The 20,121-nt window shown below is 42.0% G+C and overlaps 1 protein-coding gene across 19 annotated transcripts in view; it reads left to right on the top strand.

Annotated features, from left to right (window-relative positions):
• LPP (LIM domain containing preferred translocation partner in lipoma) overlaps nt 1–20,121 on the top strand; it is a 727,525-nt gene that overhangs the window by 129,077 nt on the left and 578,327 nt on the right. The window contains exon 1 of one of the 19 annotated variants that reach the window (XM_051859194.2): nt 136–200. The exons of the other annotated variants lie outside the window; for them this stretch is intronic. The gene's annotated coding sequence lies outside the window, so the exon portion shown is untranslated. Of the gene's footprint in view, nt 1–135; nt 201–20,121 lie in introns of those variants that run through there. 19 annotated transcript variants of the gene reach the window in all.

The following is a 20,121-nucleotide window of genomic DNA, read 5'->3' as shown; positions in this document are numbered from 1 at the left end:
TCTGTTTCATGAGTTGGATCCAAGGGAGTTTATATCTCTATACTCCAAAAAACAGAAGCATGACTCAGATACCCCATTCTGGTTGCTAAGCACCTCTCTCTGGAAGGCCAGGGTGTGTCCTCAGAATACAGAACAGAGGAATGGAAGATGCTTTGGAGCTTCTCAATGACTTAGGAGTCCACGCTATGCTTGCTTGGGAGGTAGGAAGGATTGCATCCCTCAGAGACCTGGCGTCAGATAAGCCCAGTGCTGTATTATTAGTGTCGTGTTCCGAGAATGGGTTAGAGGGTGTGTTTTGGAAGCATCTTTCTTTCCTTCATACTACACGGTTTCTTATGTGCAACTTCTGAGGCAATTGCCAGCCTTCTGACATTGTTTTTGAACAGCATGCTTTAGAAGGATGTGCACTGTGTTTCTGGTTGAGGTACGATCCCCGTGACCCTGGATTCCCATCTTGGATGATTTCCATCGAGGTCTATGTCATCTGATAATTGTATTAGTGTGATTCAGGCCCCATATACAGATCAACTTGGACTTTCAGGACACACATAGCTGTGGATCCTGTATCTCCATGGGAATCTATGTACCATCCGTGTTCACCATGTGACACTCTGCCCCAATGTTACAAAGCTAGAACTGAAATCACTAGTGTGACAGTGCTACCTGACAAATGAAAGCTTCCTTTCTCTGGAGTTTCTCTCACACCCTTCATTCTGTTCAATCTGATGCTGACTTGTTCTGTGTATGTCTTTTCTGCTGGATTTTGAACTCCTGCAGGGGTGGTGTCACATCTTCTTAATGACTACTTGGTGCCATGCACATAGTAGGTTTTATTAAGTAGTTAGATTTTATATCCTCAGAGGCTGAAAAGATAGATATTCATGAATGTATCATTAAAGGGATAAGCAAAAGATCTAACAAATTAAGTAATTTGCTATTTTTTGGTAGATGAGTATATTTTTTATTATTTATTTTTTAAAAATAATTATCTGACTATACATAAGATGGCTTATTTATTCATTTATTTTAAAAGATTTATTTATTTATGTGAAAGGCAGTGTTACAGAGAAAGTGAGAGAGAGAATCTTCCATCTGCTGGTTCATTCCCCAAATGAATGCAACTGCCAGAGCTGGACTGATCCAAAGCCAGGAGCCAGGAGCTTCTTCTGGGTCTCCCACTTGGGTACAAAAGCCCAAGTACTTGGGTCATCTGCTGCTGCTTTCCCAGGTACATTAGCAGGGAGCTGGATTGGAAGTGGAGCACTTGCAACTTGAACCAGCACCCATATGGGATGCTAGCACTACAAGCCGGCTTTATTTGTTATACCAAGGCACCAGCTCCAAGTTTATTTTACTTTTAGTAAGCAGATTGCTGAATGGATGGAAATTACATAAAATGAGATATTATTCAGCAGTAAGGAGGAACAAAGTGTTGATACATACTACAACATGGTTAACCTTATAAACACTATAGTAGATGAAAGAAATCATCACAAAAGATCACATATTATATGATTCTATTTATATGAAAAGTCAATAGGCATATTTATGCAGTCTATGGAAATATAGATCAGTGGTTATTAATAGGGTTGGGATGGGGAATAGAGAGTAGTGCTAATGTGTGTGAGTTTTTTCTTTTGGGGGGGGGACCCAAAACACAACTCTGAGAAAATATGCAAAAGTAAATTGTAGACTTTAATGATTGAGTTGTACTGTGTGTGAATTGTATCTCAATAAAAGCATTTAAGAATGGTAGATTGCTTTTCAACCTACAATCCCTGAGGATTGCTTCAGGGAATTAAAATAGTGTATAATGCAATGTTTTAAACTCATTTTGATTTGTTTTGGGGAAAGAAGTCATGGGTACTTAACAATGATCAATACTCTAAAGGAAAAATTGATAACACAAGCAGAGTCACCAGCCTTGAAATATAATTCCCCCCAACTCTATGCACAATCTTTTTTAGAAGCTTTAAGAATTTATACTTCCAGAACTGTTGATTAGTGAGATATCCGATAAGAAATAACAGGGTACTGACAGCCCTGATTGTATAAATAGGCGTTTGGGATTGTATTCATGGTTTGCTTGTCAGCACAAGAGAAATGTGTGATTATATTGAATGATGGTTAATTTCCTTATCCACCCATTTTTAAAATAAAGATGTATGGCTGCAAGGCAGGTGCCCAAGGAAGAAAGGAGACCTGCAGCTTTGATAACGAATCTCAGAAAAGAAGGAGAAGGAGCAGGTTCCTACTGAGGAGCTAGCATCCTAGTCCTGGCTGATTTCTAGCGTAGCTGATGAATTAGAGAACTGTGGCTGGTGCGGCACAAAGGAGTTGTCATTCATTCTTTTTTTTTTTTTTTTTTTTGACAGGCAGAGTGAACAGTGAGAGAGAGAGAGACAGAGAGAAAGGTCTTCCTTTTCCGTTGGTTCACCCTCCAATGGCCAACGCGGCCGCGGCCGATCCGAAGGCAGGAGCCAGGTGCTTCTCCTGGTCTCCCATGGGGTGCAGGGCCCAAGCACTTGGGCCATCCTCCACTGCACTCCCTGGCCACAGCAGAGAGCTGGACTGGAAGGGGAGCAACCGGGACAGAATCCGGCGCCCTGACTGGGACTAGAACCCGGTGTGCCAGAGCCGCAAGGTGGAGGATTAGCCTAGTGAGCCGCGGCGCCGGCTGTCATTCACTCTTGTTTTGTGTTTGAGCCTGGACAGCTCCCCCAGCCCGCTTCAGGGTCCTTGTGCCACCCTCTCATTGATGGACTGTCAACAGAATCACAAGAGCAGCCGGTGGACACGTGAAGGAGGTGGGAGGAGAGTGGTGCTTTGCAGCTTTGTATGTGAACAGTTCATAAACAAACAGTTCTCTTTAATTAAGTATCCAGTGAAACCAATTCACATGAACTCCAATTAAACTTTAATGAACAAGTGGGTGTATTAATATCAGCTGAGTAATGCAAGCAGCACGGATTCCAGTAAGTGACTCACTTTTCTAAGCAGCTCATTCCCCATGCACGGTTAGAGTTACTAGAAAGCTTCCAGCTCTATTTGAGTGGATCTGGTCTGGGCCTTGTAATTCTAGCAATCCTCCGGGCTTGTTATTCATCTGGTGACAAAACCACAGTCATCTTGACCTCTGTTTTCAGAGCAAGGATTGGGGAAGGGGGAAGCTTGTTCATATTGAGCAATTAGGTCTTTCCTTCCAGTGACCATTTGGACTTTTTTCTCCATCTTCCTTTTTTTTTTTGTAATTTTTTTTGAGTTTTTTTCTTCTTTAAATCCAGGAAGGTCAGGCTGTGAAGGTAGAGTGTTTAGCTGTGAACTGGGCCTCATTTCCATCCATATCTGTTGGTCTGCCTAAAATCTACAGGTTCCCCATAGTTAGTCTAGGGATATTGAAGTGGGTAGAGTGATGGACCTTTTTGAACACAAAGCCCGTTCAGTCTAGAGGTTGATGACTATACCTGTTTCCTAGGAAAGATGAAGATAATGAACAGAATGCTCTTCATTTCAACCTGGCGCATAAGTTCTCAGGGAAGGGATTGACTTGGACCAATGGGGGTAGGGTGGGAAAGGTGAGTGGGCTCAGTCTCCTTGAGGATTCAGGGATTTTGGAGAGATTTGATTGAAAAACCTTTGTGTGATTACAGAACCCTAAAGACCAAAAGCTGGGAAGAGATAATGAATAGTTGAGGCTTCAAGGAATGAGAGATCTCAGGGGTTGGTTGCATCCGAGAAGCCTCCCCAGGCTTCAGAGGGTAAGAAAGAAGAGAAGAGTGAACAAAAGCAGACATGGATGTAGCCAGGTGCAAGGCAGTGGCTATTCCATGTGAGAAGAGTAGAGGATAGATTGGAGCTTGATGGGAACTACTTGAAACTGAGTTAACCCTTGCCTCGGCTCCTAGCTTGGTTCCCAGCTCCATTTGCACCCATCTAGAAACCAGCTGAAACTCATTCAGGAGCCGGGCAGCTGGAGATGATTCTCGGTTATAAAATGGGCTGTGGGGGCTGTTAGCCCCCTGGCTTTGCTAACCTAGCACCCAGAGGCAGACTTACCCTCTTCCTCTCAGACACCTCCTGCACAGGACCACTCCCCATGGGGGTTGTTGGTGTAAAACTCCTAACTTGAGCAGCAGGGAGGATATGCGTCGAACAATCAGGCAACTCCCAAAGAGTGGGAGGAAGAAGCTGAGTTGCACATGCCTGGTTCCTTTTCCGACTTCCATAATTGGGTAACTTACTGCACTCCTCCCCTGTGGACAAGGATAAGTGGAGAGTGGCCAACAGGGCGAGGGGCGAGGGGAAAGCAAGGGAGAAGTGTTTTGCTAGCACTAGGCTTCTTGGCTCCACTCAGTGAATCTCAACATCATTCCTTTAGGCAGGGACCATGGGGCAGGGGTAGCAGAGCATGGAAGTAAGGAGCCAGGGACAGTTCTCTGAGCAGGGAGTGATGTAATTCAGGCTGTAACTCAGGCTGGTTAATCTACTTATGCAACACCAATTGAAGGACATGCTTAGATAACTCGGACTTGAGTAAACAGACCTTGTGTAATGCTTTCAAGGTCCCTGGTGCAAGAATCCACTCCTGTTTCAGAAATAACAGCCACCCCTCAGTGCCAAACTCTAGACATTGCTCATGAATATCAAAGTTTTTGTTTCCTTTCCAGATGACTTTTTTTAAGAGAATGCATATTATAAAGAAATTCAGGAGTAAATGCCTAAATTCCAAAATAAAACCTAGGTGGTAGTATCTTATCTACTAAATAGGAAAATTCTATTTTTGGAAGTTTGGGTAAAGGAAAAGATTCTTGCAAAGCACAAATCAATAGATTGATAGCATAAATTAGGAACTATACATTGCTTATAGAAAACAGAAATGCCTATTTAAAAATGAGAATCAATAGTTTGTTTACAAATGAAAGTACATGTTTCATTATTTAATAGTTAAGCTTTTTTTAACAACTGCATAGTGTAAGGCCGCCACAAAACACATCAAACACTGGAGTTAAGGGAAAGGTTTATTGTTGGGTGGGGGACGCCTGACGGGCCTGGGGTGGGGTGTGGGGAAGAGGACTAGAGAGGAATCAAGAGAGAGCACGCATGCTGGAAGCAGGTCCTGTTCTACCTTTGCCAGGGCACAGGGAAGTAGGAGCAATGAATCCCATTAAGTGGGGAGGGTTGGGTGGGGGTGGGTGGAGCTGACACCTGTGGTTGGGCCATGGAGCTTAGGACCGAAGCTTACTATGCAAGGTGGTGACGGGCACCGGAGCCCAAGATGGCAACCAGGGCATAGATGGTGCCACAGATAAGATGGCACCATTTTACTAACACATAGGGCATAACTTAAAATTTATTATTTCTATTGTAGAGATGAAGAAACAGTAAACAAATATCAATACCAGTATTCAAGGGCCATTAAGTTAGGTTACATTAGCAGCTTAATCCATTGCTTCACATTGGGGATTTCATATTGAGGTAAAACAGTAAGACTGGTTTGTAGACACTCACAAGACAAGTGGATTGGACTTGGTTTTGACACCCAAAGGAATCCAGTAGATGGGCTAAGTTGAGCTTTCTGCTTTGTTTTGGCTGCAGAGATTTGCCTTGGAAATTTGGTAGCCATGATGCATATGTGTCTTGAATTGTCAGCTTGTGACAAATTTCCTCCTATTTGGGCTCTTCAGAGCCTATCATTATTTTAACAACATTTAAAGTAATTTACAGAGAGTCTGCTCACACAACTCTCGCCTACTGACTATGTTGCATGAGTTGGTTGATTTACCTTCTGAGGCGAATGCCCTTTGCAAACCTAAGTCCTGCCCACCCAGACTCCCTGTTTACCTCACTGAGTGAATTCTCATTTCTAGAAATCTTGGACAGACCATACCCCTCTTCCTTTGGGACAACTTTGGTTCTTTGTCCAGAGTAGGCACTACTCTCTCACTCTCTGGTCCTCGCATCCTTTTCCTACCAAATCCCTTTGATTCTCTTGAGTGTGCATGTTTGATTGCTCTCTGTACAGCAGTACTTCTCACTTACGGTTTTAGATTTCATTCATTTAAAGTGGAGTTTTACCAGAATTCAATCTGCATTGCTCAGTCTCCAGGTGTGAACTAGGGTATTTTCATTTTGCAGACTTTCTCAGGTAATTCCAAAAGCCAGGCGCCAGGAAGTCCAGGTCTTCCATATGGATGCTAGGGGCCCAAGTTCTTGAGTCATCACCTACTCTCTCCCAGGGTGTGTATTATTAGGAAGCTGGAATTAGGAGTGGAGCCTGGACTCAGACCCCAGCACTCCAGTGTGGGATAGGGGTATGCCGTCTGGCATCTTAACCACCAGGCCAAATGCCCACCCCTGAAAGCTTTTAGAAAGATATTTAATCCATTGAAACTAGGGTCAGGAGGACGCTTCCAGGGCAGGAAAAGGGGAGGAAGTAACAGAGGGTGGTCCCAGCTAGAGAGGAAGCTGAGTGATGCTACAAATGAACAAAGGCTCAACCTCCTGGCCATCTTTTATACCCGAGCTCAGTCCCAAAGTGAGCATTCAGGCTGCCCACCCACCTCCTCAGGTGTGTGCTGTGGGTTCTGCTCTAGCGGTTTCTGCTGGTGAGGGGCGGGAGCTGAGTGTAGACGTTCTTAGCTCAGGTGAGGACAATCACTGTCAACTTCAACTTTTCAGGGAAGACCCAGTGTTTCTTCTTGCTCCAAGGCCCCACACAGGCCCAGTCTCTTTCTGTAAATTCTCTGCATGATTCAGAATGACTTGCACCTTTCGCAATGCACCCTGTTTAGTCTGAATCCATTAACTCTTGAGGAAAACATGCACACAGGCAGACCTGTGAGTTGGCTCACCGTGAGAAGGGAGGCCAGCTTTCCTACACCCAACGTTGGAGTGTCCCTGGGCTTTTCTGTGCTGTGTGGGGAGCATGGTAGAGCATTGCAGTCATATCCTCCTTGTTCTAACACTACAGAACTGATCTGACCAACTGACTGGGGTGGGGAAGGGCGCATGCCCTGTACATTCTAATGGAAACCCTTGTCTGATGAATGGGGCGGGAAAATGTCACAGCAGTGCTGGTGAGTCATCCTGGGACCAGCTAGGTTTGAGCTGTGGGACTTCTTCGGTGCTGGCTCCGCTGCTCCCCCAGTTCAGCACCTTTTGAATCTTTCATCCGATTCCCTCTCTAGGTCAGATTCTGTATTTTTTTTTAATTATATGTTTATAACCCCTTAGTTGATTGAATCAGTCCTTTGAGGATAATTGTCTTTATGAATTGATGAAAGTTTAGGAAAATTCATATTGAGAGTAGGAAGTTCAGAAGTTTTTGAATAGTTTTCTCTGACTTGGAGGTGAGGTATTAAGAGGCCGAAGTCGGCTTTGTGAGCAGGTGTTTTTGTTTAAGTAGGATGCTGGAACATTGGGGTATGAGGGATATAAAACAGGCTTGGAGCCCTTTTAGATAGAAAAGACTAACTCTTATAAGAAAAATGAATGGACATTGTACAGAAGACAATAGGACACCAGCCAACACTGCAAACAGAAAGGTATCTTCCTGTTTGTTATTTTAGCATAAGGACTTGGCTTTTTTTCCCCCATAAAGTAAAGCAAATCTTCCCTTTTCAGTTGTAGAAGTTGTATAGACTCACTTTCGAAAATACAGCCCTTGTCCATACTCTTCAGGAACAACAGTTTTCCTGCTTAACTAGTTGTTGAATTCTTTATTTGGTGGAGGGTTAAGCTTGTGATTATAAAATAAACTGACAATATGTCACTGTAAAAAATTAAATAAGAAAGGAAGGAGGGAAGGGGAGTGTGGGTGAGAGTATGGGGGGAGCGAGGATCCGGTGGGACGTATCATTATGCTCTTAAATCTGTATGAGATATATGAAATTGGTTCACCTTATATAAATTAATAAAAATAAAAACTAAGAAGGAAATACACACAAATACGGAGAAACTGAAACATCTCTTGGCCCATCATTCAGCGCTCAGTGTTCTAATTTATACAAGTACTAATTCTTAAGAGGGTAGCACTTCACCTATGTATATATGAAATATGACAGTATATATTTAGTTATTGTTTCATTTACATTATATTGTATTTTTTTCAAAGATTTATTTATTTGAAAGACAGAGTTACAGAGAGAGGTAGAGACAGAGAGAGGTCTTCTATCCGCTGGTTCACTCCCCAGATGGCTGCAACGGCCAGAGCTACGCCAATCCAAAGCCAGGAGCCAGGAGCTTCTTCCGGGTCTCCCATGAGGGTGCAGGGGCCCAAGGACTTGGGCCATCCTTCACTGATATCCCAGGCCATAGCAGAGAGCTGGATCTGAAGAGGAGCAGACGAGACTCGAACCTGTGCCCATATGGGATGCCAGCGCCTCAGACCAGGGAGTTAACCCACTTCGACACAGCTGGCCCCTCATTTACATTATATTGTAATCACCTCTCCATGTCATTTAACATTCTTCAAAAATGTGTAAATATTAATCACTGTATAATATATGTATTCGTATACATTGTGATAAATTTAACCATTATTTCCATTATTAAGTGATAGCTACTTACCAGGATGTAAACTTGTTTTAAAGGTAGGCAGGGACGTACAGCCACTTTTTTTTATAGCAGAAGAATTTGAAGCATTTTATTTCCTTCTACATTAATCTATATCTGCTTGGCTTAGTAATTTTACTAAACCAATAGATCTCTGTGAAGTTAAAGCATTAGACCTTTGGAATTGTTAACTTTAATTCTGACTATAACAGTAGATATTAGCCCACATTCTCTTAAATCACAAAGCCTTAATTGGAGGAAAAATCAAAAAATAGTTTGGTTAGCCTCATGAGTGTGGCACATTAGATAAGTTGCCTTATGGAAGACTTTTCATTTTCTCTGTTTAGAAGGAAGCTGTAGATTTGGTATTCCCAAAGGGCTCACTTTCCCTTGCTGGGCGTATCCATAATAATGTGGTTACCATGTTTCTGAATATGTTGACATCATGATGAAGACAGACTTTTGAATGTTTTTTTGTAAACTGATAGAAGTAGCAGCATATGAGAAAGGATTTTCTTTCTTTTTTTTTTTTTTTTTTTTTTTTGACAGGCAGAGTGGACAGTGAGAGAGAGAGACAGAGAGAAAGGTCTTCCTTTGCTGTTGGTTCACCCTCCAATGACCGCCGCGGCTGGCGCACCGCACCTATCCGCAGGCAGGAGCCAGGTGCTTCTCCTGGTCTCCCATGGGGTGCAGGGCTCAAGCACTTGGGCCATCCTCCACTGCACTCCCTGGCCACAGCAGAGAGCTGGCCTGGAAGAGGGGCAACCAGGACAGAATCCGGCGCCCTGACCGGGACTAGAACCCGGTGTGCCAGTGCCGCAAGGCGGAGGATTAGCCTACTGAGCCGTGGTGCCGGCTGAAAAAGGATTTTCTAGTATTTCAGCTCTGAAATTGATATTTTTGTCAGATTTCTGTGTATTTATGCATTTCTGTGTAACTGTTTAGTGTCTTGTCTGGGTTTGCCTGACTTCCATCCTTCTGTTTGTCCACACCTGTTTTTACGTACCCACCTACCCAACCTCCTGCTTTTGTATCCAATCACCCATGTTACTATCTCTGACCATTCTTATCTACTTCTTGTGTTTATGTCTCTCCATCTTCATCTGTCATTCATATCCATCTGTCTGTAAAATTAATGCATTTCTGTGTTTTATTTTACACTGAAGTTCACAGTAGTCAAAGATCCTGAGAATGAGAAAATACAAATATCTGGAACTCTGCCATTTTTTGCTTCACTTGAAAAACCGAAAGGGTTCAGAATTGTCTTGATTCCCCATTCTGTGATGTTCATCAGGGTGTTCTTAATATATTTTAGAGAATGTTATTTCAACTAATACTTTCTTTGGACTCGGTAGGGCATAGAAAAACAAAAGCTAATGTATGAGGGCTCTTCAAAAAGTTCGTGGAAAATGTGTTATGAAAATCCTATACATGGATTTCAGTTTTTTCTTTGATGCCAAAATACACTTGTTCTAATTCAGTATAATATGTCTGAACAGGACTTGGTTTGAAGCACTAGGATAGATAAGGCATCAGTTTCAAAAGAACCCCTGTTGCAACAAAATAAATTCTGCTAAAAATTGAAGCAAAAATGAACATCAAATTTAGGGTGTGCTTAGGGGGAAGAATGGTAAAATTGTTGATGTTTTGTGAAAAGTTTTATGGGAATGATCTCCTAAATAAATCACTTTGTAAAAATGAGTTCCCAGTTTATAAAACACAAGACTGTGTTGAGGATGAAGTCCACAGCAACAGACCATCCACACGAGTTTTGGAGGAAAATTCATTGTGTTCATGCCCTAATCAAAGAGGAGCAACAATTAACAGCAGAAAGAAGAGCGAACATTATACATTTCTCAATTGGTTCAGCTTTCATAAGTCTGACTGAAAAACTGAAGTAGAACAAGTTTTCTGCTTGATGGATGCCAAAGCTGTTGCATCAAAATCTGGGGTGGACAAGAGCAGATGTTCTGGTGGGGATTTTAAATAAGTGGGGCCAAGATCCTGAAGCATTTATTTGAAGAATTACAGTAGATGAAACATGACTTGACTTGTACAATACTGAAGACAAAGCACAATCAAAAGCAATGCTACCAAGAGGTGGAAGTGGTTCCGTGGACAGGAGCCAGGACATGGTGACAGGGATTTTGGGACACTGAATGCATTTTGTGGGATGACTTTCTAGAGGACCCCAAACAACATCTGCTTGTTTGGAGAGTTTTTGTTTGTTTTTGGAGAAAGCCAAAATTCAGGAGGAAACGTGCCTGGGAGAACTGTACTGGAGTTCTTCACCATGAAATGCTCTGGCTTGTTCCTGTCACAAAACAAGGTCAATTTTGTGAGTTTTGATGAGAAATCAGTAGGCATCTTCCTTACAGTCTGCATTTGGCTCCTTGTGATTTTTTTTTTCTCTCTCTCCTTTTGATTTATTTATTTACTTGAGAGGCAGGCAGAGAGAGAAAGAGAAAGAGAGGTCTTCCATCCGCTGGTTCACTACCCAGATGGCTGCGATGGCTGGAGCTGGGCTGATCCGAAGGCAGGAGCCAGGATTTTATTCCCGGTCTCCCACACGGATGCAGAGCCCAAGCATTTGAGTCAACTTCCTCTGTTCTCCTAGGCCATCAGCAGGGAGCTGGATCAGAAGTAGATCAAGTGGGACTTGAACCAGTGCCCATGTGGGGTGCTGGTGCTTCAGGGAGATGCTGAACCTACTGCACCACACTGTCATCCCCATCTTTTTGTTTTATAATTTTAAAAAGTCTTTAAAGGGTGTACATTTTTCCTGTAGCTAATAGTATAAAAAAAAAAAAACTAAGTTGATCTATTGAAATTCTCAGGGCCCTCAGTTCCGTAGGGATGGGTCAAATGGCTGGTATCAACATTTATTACCGTGTCTTAAATTCGATAAGGCTTATGCTGATAAATAAGGTTTGTGTTATTATCTTTTTAAATAATTTCCACGAACTTCCTGAAATTGTCTTTTATAGCATCTGATTAGTAAACTGAGGAATGAAAAAATTTTTCTCAAGGTCAAAGTAAGGAAGAGTCAAAGATACATAAATACCTCTCTCAAATATTTAATTTGCAAAACACATTGTACTGTCTTCAAGAAGTTTAGATACATTGCAAAGAAGGTGTTTTTGAGTTGTGGGAAGCTCTGTGGCACTTGGTGTGGAACAAAATGAAAGGAAAGGAACCAGCCTTGTTGAAAGCCAGTCTTCTCTTGAGCATGAGAAGGCTGCTTTGCGCTTACTCTCTCATTCAGTTCTTTACATCAGCCCGGCAGTGTTAGTCTTATCATTCCCATTTTGTAGGTAAGACACAAAGACTCGGGCTGATTGGCTCACTTGTACTTGTCACAGTTTGAGACTTGTTGGACTCTAAACCTGTTGCTGTCTGCAGCAAACCATGCAGAAAACTTGGAAGAGTTATCTGTCAGCTTTCTGCTTGAAATTTTATAGGAATTCAGCCATGAAAAGGATCCTGGAAATAGCACACTTTCCAGTTCTTTTCCGCAGAGATGAGAAGGTTTACATACAGATATGATAAAGCAAACAACTCGGAGGATGTGGATGTAAGATTGAGTTTATAAACTTTGCTTTGGTGTTTGACAGAATGGGGTCTTCCCCATATGTAACCGTGTTTGTGTTTACCCTAACCTGAGTCTCATTATTCTGCCTGATCCAGAAGACTCAGAGCTGTCCTCTGCAAGCTGTGTTTTCTGAGGGCAAGCCAATCAATGAAATACAGTATCTCCTCAAATTTTTGTAAGCTCTAGAAAGCCAGAAAAGACAGCTATTGTAATGTATTTTGCCAGGCCAGCTGTTGTAATCACAAATGAGCCTGAAATAGTAATGTCTTCTGAAATGACAGAAAATTTATTTAGTTCTTAATGTTTTCATAGGTTTGAAAGCTTGCTCCCTCCCTCTGTATCATGCTGAACTGTAGCTTGCTCATAACATTCTATTCTGGGTGGAGATTCATTTTGGCATGATTAAGGATGGAAATGGAGATTGGTAAGATAGGATGTGACATAGAACTTGGATGATTTTATTCTTAGATTCATTTTTTCTTTATTATTTAAGCATTTACTAACTGCCTACTGTGTACCTAGCACTGTGCCGTGTGGAGAGGATATTCTTTTTAAAACTTTTATTTAATAAATATAAATTTTGAAAGTACTATTTTTGGATTATAGCAGTTTTCCCCCCGTAACCACCCTCCCACCTGCAAACCATCCCATCTCCTGCTCCCTCTCTCATCCCCCTTTTTATCAAGATTCATTTTTAATTATCTTATATACAGAAGATCAATTTAGTATATACTAAGTAAAGGTTTCAACAGTTTGCACCCACACAGATACACAAAGTATAAAGTACTGTTTCAATACTAGTTTTACACTAATTCACATAGTACAACACATTAAGGACAGAGGTCCTACCTGGGGAGTAAGTGCACAGTGACTCCTGTTGTTGATTTAACAATTGACACTCTTGTTTATGACGTCAGTAATCGCCCGAGGCTCTTGTCATGAGCTGCCAGGGCTATAGAAGCCTCTTGAGTTCATAAACTCCGACCTTATTTAGACAAGGCCAAAATCAAAGTGGAAGTGGAGAGGGTATTCTAGAGCAGAGGTTAGCAAGGTTTCTGAAAAGGGACTCGCGGTATTTTAGTCTTGGTGGCTCAGTTTCTTTGTGGCAGCTACTTATTCGGACCTCAGACAGTAGGTAAAATACAACATTTAAACAATAGTGTGGCCATGTTTGCCAAAAGATGCAGGGACATGGATTTGATCTGTGGGCCATAGTTTACCTGGACCTGTGCTAGATAGTCCATGAAAATAGTGGATTTTGTTTTGTTCATTGTTGTCATCAATGTCTTAGAGCAATGCTTGGCACATGATAGGACTTTGCTAGTGAATAAAAAGGCGCATTAGACTCCTCTGATCTTGAAGAGCTCATAGTCTAATAGAAGAGATAGGAAATGTATGCATGCAACTTTCACATTTTGAGAAAGCCCAGTGGACTGTGGTAGGTAGAAGTTGCTTTCTAGGCTGGAGAGTGTGGAGGGTGGCAGAATATGAACTGGATCCTGGATAGGTAAGTATATATTATTAACCAGAGATAGGAGAGACACATTGTATGCAGAAGAAATATACAAGAAGGTTTAGAAACAGAACATTTATGGTAAATAATAGTTGATTAGAAGTTCTACAACAGGAGTTTCCTAACTTGCCTAATCTTCAAAATCACTTATTACTAAAAATAGCTTCTCAATGCCCTCTCTGGAGATACTGATTTTTTTTAAGGTAAGTTTGGCCAATAATAATTTACAAAGTAAATATTTGAAAAGGAGTATGACTTTAGAGAGAGAGATTGGAATCATTGCTAATGGGAAATAAAATTCTCACTTTTCTTACAGAAAGGCCCAGTATTGGTCAATGACAGCTGGACATTTTGTATCACAGAATAGAGGGTGAGCCTTTGTGGGAACCTACCCCATTGACCTGTCTGCCTTCATATGTTCCCCAGTGACATAGTAGGTGTAGCTTTTATGATGAAATAACATGTAGTTTAGTCAATATGTTATAGTTGTGCAAATGATACTGAAAAGATCCAGTTCTGTGTCTACTAAATTGATTACTTGGTTGATAAACATCTTAGAGGGCAGAGGGTTTCAAAGGGAACAATAGAAAATTTATGTTCTCTTACAGTACCTTCAATTCAGAGAGTAGTCTAATTTAATGCCCAGATTTATTTATAGGATATAACCACTACACAGACTGTGTAGTCCATCTCTTTTTAAAAAGGTTTATTTGAAAGGCAGAGAGTTAGAGAGAAGGAGTTGTGGCGGGGAGGGGAAAGGGAGAGAAGGGGAGAGGGGGAGAGAGGGAGAGAGAGACTTTCCATTGCTGATTCTCCCCCCAAATGGCCTCAGTGGTGTTGGGCTGGTCTAAAGCCAGGAGCCAGGAGCTTCCTCCAGTTCCCTATGGGGGTGCAGGGGCCCAGGCACCTGGAGTATCTTTCACTGCTTTTCCAGGTGCATCAGCAGGGAACTGGATTGGAAGTGGAACATCTGGGATGCTAACTGGCAACCACATTGGGTGCCAGCATTGCAGGCTTTATTTCTTTCTTGATGGTGGTGGGGTGGGGAGTGGAGAGATTGAAGCCTAAAAGGTAGGCAGTGACTTGTTCAGGTTCTGTCAACAAATAATTGGCAGAACTAGGAATATTTATTTCTTTTTTAGTGCCAGGCTACATTTATCAATAAAGGTCTTAGGTGATATATAATTTCTCTCCACTTTGAGTTTTAGGGCCTTCTGCCCTTGCTTCCTCTATACTTCTGAGCATGAAGTTAAATCTTACTGTTTTCTCCTGGACTGGTAACCCACTGTTACCCCAAAGAAAGACTGAGCTCCTCTCCCCTGGAGAGCTTAACATGTTTCCTGGCACTTAGCATGTGTTCAGCAAATAATTGCAGACTTGAAATATCTTGAGCATCTTTTCTTTCCTCCTGTGTTTTGATTCAAGTTCCTTTGCAGTTATGTTGTCAGAAAAGTCAAACTCTTCTAGAATTGCTGAAATACAAAGATACTTTCTTTTAAGCTTCCTAAAAAAAATGTTGAATTTCCCATTATGGCTGAGACCTTTCTTAGCAGCTCTTCTGGTAGTTAAATGTCAGCAACTTCAAAAAAGAAATGTCAGTAAATTATCAGGGAAAGAAATTACATATTTATTTGGGTAGAAATATTTTAATTGAATACTTAAAGATTATAGCAAAATCCTGAGAAATCTCATCACTTACATATTTCTGTCTATTAGCAGAAATAGTCTTGTTTGTATCTTTTAAAAGACTTAATTTTATTTCCCCTGAATTCTGGTTATTTATGTGCCTTTGTCTTTCTTAATAGATGGTGAGTTCTTTGAGGTCAAAGCAGTTTAAAGAATAATCTCTACATTTCCACAAAGCGTAGGTCTGTAGGTGCTAAATACTAAACGTATGTACTTTCTTAAAAACACTGTTCTATTAGAAGATGGTTCATCTTGAATTCCCTCTTACTTTTGTATTCCTCAACTTAACAACCATTTTACAGAGTATTTAACTTTGTGTCATTCCTTGTGCTCTTCACTCATGTTGGATGGATTGGGGCAGCAATAAGATGGTTGTTTCAAAGAACTCTATAGTTCAGAGGGAATGTTGACATATAACATATAAAGTGATACAGAAATCTGAGATAGCAATGCCAACCAATAATAGAATCTGGAGGCGAATTAATTCTGAATAAGTTGGATCAAGAGAGGCCTTAGCAAAGAGTTAATATTTGAGATGAGCCTTATTTTGTTTTGTTCTCTGTCATTTCTGTCAATGGCTTGGATCTGTCTCAACAGAGCATACACATGCCCTGTTTCATTGTTTTACAGCAAAATGCCCAACGTAGAACACAGTTGCATATATCCAGCAGTGCAAGAGATGAACTAGTACTTAAATGTGTGTGGTGGACATGATTCTTTTGTTTTAAGTCAACACGCAAACAGTTCAGGTCCCACCAGCCTCTGGCCGTGCGGTCTGTGTAGCGGAGCTACCTTGACCATGGACCCACAAGGATGCGCTGGCTCTCCGCCGCCGCCAGCCCCGTCCCAGTCAGCAGTGTGTGGAATGGGATGCCAGTGGTCAAAGGCGATCACAGTGAGTGCCCCTTCTCTAGAGGCTGCTAAGCCCTCTGCAGACATGATTTGGCCACTGAAAATTTCTCTAAGGTTAATGCTCTAGAGGAGTTGAGTATCCTGCATGCTCCTCTTGGTCCCCATGTATTTTCCTTTGATTTACAAGCTGTTTTTATAAGTAGTTTGACTGTAGATATAAAATTGGTTATGTGGGCCAAATGAGGAGAGGATCAGATTTCATTATGTAATCCAAAGGCTTCTCAAAGTCTGAGAGACGAGGCTGCACAAAATGATTGGGATGGATGGTGACAGTAGTGGCATAAGCAGAAAGTACCTTGGCCAGAGAGAGATGCATGCTTTTCCAAACTAATGCTATCGTTTCCCGTCTAGTTGTTGCCCTCATTAAGTCCTTCTCTGGGTAGAGGGAGTGTAGCACGGTGAAAGAAGTTCAGACAGTTCTGCTTCTGAACCTAACGTTGACATTTCTTCTGCATGTGACTGGAGGTTGTTGATTATCTTTCCCAAGGGTTGGTGTCCTCATCCTTGAAAATAGTGATAATGGAAAGTACCTCTCAGACTTATGGGGTTCTAAAGGAGCTGATGTTTGCAAAGCTCCCCTTTCAGTATCCGGGACGTGTTAGGTCATGTGCCTCCAGAGCCAGGTAAGTTTTCTTGAAACACAAAGCCCTTTATCTAGCTTAACCTTTCCCCAGTTGAGAGTCTCGGGTACAGGAAACATTGTTTTTCTCTTGACTCTGTTCTCTTTAGGTAACAGTGCAAGTGTTCAGATGAAACACAGCTGGTCGTGGGCTGCAGCATGGTCTTGTGTTTTGGCGAGAAAGTTATAGGGCATGGTGGGGACACCTTTCCTGAGAGCAGTGCCCATTGCCTGGGCATGTCTGTTGTTGCCATGTGGTGATGCAGTGTGGACAGATTTTTATGTAAAATCTTTGGTTTTTTAAATGTTGGCAGCTCATTCAATTATTTTTAAAACACTCTGAGAGTAACTTCCTTAAGCAACTTATGATCTCACTCAGTAGCATCAAGTTGGGCTCAAAACAACAACAAAGCCCTTTATAAGTCCACACTGTACACAGCCAACAGAACCTATCTAAGAACCAGACTTGGCATGTGGCCTCCAGTTTGCATCATCTGTGCATATTTTTAACTAATAAGGGTAGTAGAAAATAATGCTAAACATGAGCTAGGCACTCTGTTTTGCTTTGCTTGTGAAGGGTCTTCAGAAAGTTCTAGGAAAAGGTGTGTTATGGAAAAACTATGTGAAGGGTTCAAGTTTTTGCACCAAAGCAAACATGTCTTCAATTCCATTGTCCATGAACTTTTGTGAAGTCACACATATCTCTTTGAATTCTCACAGTAACCCAAAGAGGTACATGTTACTGTTGTCCTCTTTTACAGATAAGAACACTGAGGCTCGAGTTAAGTTCCTTTCGTGAGGACAGACAGATGGTATATGACAGCTGGGATTCAAACCAAGGCACATTTGGCTTTAAACCTTGCGTGCTAGTGGTTCTCAATCCTGTGCTATGTTAGAATCACTGGAGTGCTGTTAAAGATACTGTTCCTCAAATCCACTCTCAAAATAATTATAAGTAGGAGCCAGTTCCCCGGCAGGAGTATTTTTGTAAAACTCTAAACAATGGTAATGAAGTTGACAGCTCCACCTCCAACACACACACACACACAGGGCATTTCCTGTCTTCTGTTATCCTATTTTATTTCTTTAAAGAGTTTATTACACTCTGAAAGTTCATTTGTTTGTGAATTTTCTGTTCTTACACCTGGGATGAGGAATGTAAGCTCCACAAACGCAGAGATTTATTTTTCATTTTTTGCTGTAGTTCTGTCTCCTAGATCAGTGCCTGGCACATGGTAGGTGATCATTAAATATTGATTTGAATGGACAACTGGCTTTCACCACAGAGAACTTAGTCTAGTGGGGAAGACAGATATCCTTACTTGGTCCTATGAAATAAGCCAGTATTGGTCTTGTTCCAGATGACTTTGTTAACACTTGGAATGCTTCTGTGTATCTTTAGACATTATTAAGATATACTGTCTTGACATGTGTTGAGTAGACTGTGGGATAGTTTTGATAACCTGCAGTGCTAGATCGGTTGTGTTTTGTGCTCTGGGGTGTATGTGTAATTTGGTTAATAGGTGATGCCTCATTTTATCTCTTTAGACATAACTGTTCAGTGAGATAATTATGGATTGTGAATGGAGCATTCTAGGTTTTGTTACCCAAATATCAGATCAGAGGATAAATTCAGGGCAGATTGTAGAGGTTCCCTAGCCAATAGGGAGTTCAGACATTCTGTCACTCCTCTTTCTAGGAAAGTCAACTTGTTGGTCACTCTGCTCCTACCATCTACAGAAATAGTTTTCAGCTTTTGTTTATCCTAGAGTCTTACAATGGATGATGTTCATATAACAACATACTATGGGCATGGCAGAGGGCAAGCAGACTGGCTGTGGTTAGGTAGAACGAAGAACTGTCAGTAAATCTGCCTTTGTTTCCCCACGTAAGAAAATCAATGAGAGTGAGAATGACAATATCATAGGGATAATCTTGAAAGAGCGCTAGCTTCTATATAAAGACAAATGATTTGGAACTTTAGGACTTTACAACAATTGCTGGCAACAAATTGCAAGTGACACTTCTGACAACTGATGGACCCTGGTGATAATAAATATTAACGACTGAAATCGCCCAAGCACTGGACAAGTGAAACCACCCCAGTATAAAAAGTGGAGCTATGAAGTATGTGCCAATTGTGAGCTGTGTTGGAGTCAGAGCATGTATTGATGGAGCAGAGAAAAGCCAATGATGCACATGGTATTGAGGGGACAATCCAGGGTGCTCTCATTAGGCAGAGTAGACAGTGAAAGAGCCCCTGCTCTAGAGGATAACATTTGGGTTGAGGACCTGTTCTTGTCACCTACAGCTTGGGACTTGTGGACAAATCACTTAGCTTTTCTGAGCCTCAGTGACTTCTTCTTTTTTTTTTTTTTTTTTTTTTTTATTTATTTATTTTTTTGACAGGCAGAGTGGACAGTGAGAGAGAGAGACAGAGAGAAAGGTCTTCCTTTGCCGTTGGTTCACCCTCCAATGGCCGCCGCGGCCAGCGCGCTGCGGCCGGCGCACCGCGCTGATCCGATGGCAGGAGCCAGGAGCCAGGTGCTTTTCCTGGTCTCCCATGGGGTGCAGGGCCCAAGCACCTGGGCCATCCTCCACTGCACGCCCTGGCCACAGCAGAGGGCTGGCCTGGAAGAGGGGCAACCGGGACAGAATCCGGCGCCCCGACCGGGACTAGAACCCGGTGTGCCGGCGCCGCTAGGCGGAGGATTAGCCTAGTGAGCCGCGGCGCCGGCCTTCAGTGACTTCTAATATACACTGGGGAAGCAGGATTCTTGCCTCACCTATTTCATGGTCCTGATAGCTCGATTAAGGACCTACAAGGAACATTCACGATGAAACACTGTGGCCAAGGTGAAGCTGATGTCGGGGGGATGATGACAATGATGGCTTTTCTCTTGTGGTTGATAAGCCCCAATTCTCTGTTTATGTTTGAATTTATCCAGAAATGAAGGTTGAGAGGTTATTGGGGAGATTAGAAGAAAGCCAATTCCTGCTTTTGCTTAAGCTTTGCCAGGATAGTTATGATCTGTGTAGTCCGAAGATGAAATTTAAACAATCTCTTTCGTAATTGAGATTGTGTAACCCAATAAGTGGGGTCCAACCAGGCTTGTGCCCATGAGATTTTCATGAAAAGTGCCATGTGCGCAGTGGCCTGGTTGTTTTGACAATAGGCTGATTTTGACAAAGGGGGAAAATCGGATTCGTTTACTGTAAATTGCAAGTAAGAAACAACAGAAAGCT

This window comes from Oryctolagus cuniculus, chromosome 4, assembly GCF_964237555.1.
Source record: "Oryctolagus cuniculus chromosome 4, mOryCun1.1, whole genome shotgun sequence".
Classification (NCBI taxonomy): Eukaryota; Metazoa; Chordata; class Mammalia; order Lagomorpha; family Leporidae; genus Oryctolagus; species Oryctolagus cuniculus.
Note: the sequence above shows the minus strand (reverse complement) of the source record. Positions and strands in the feature narration are given on the sequence as shown.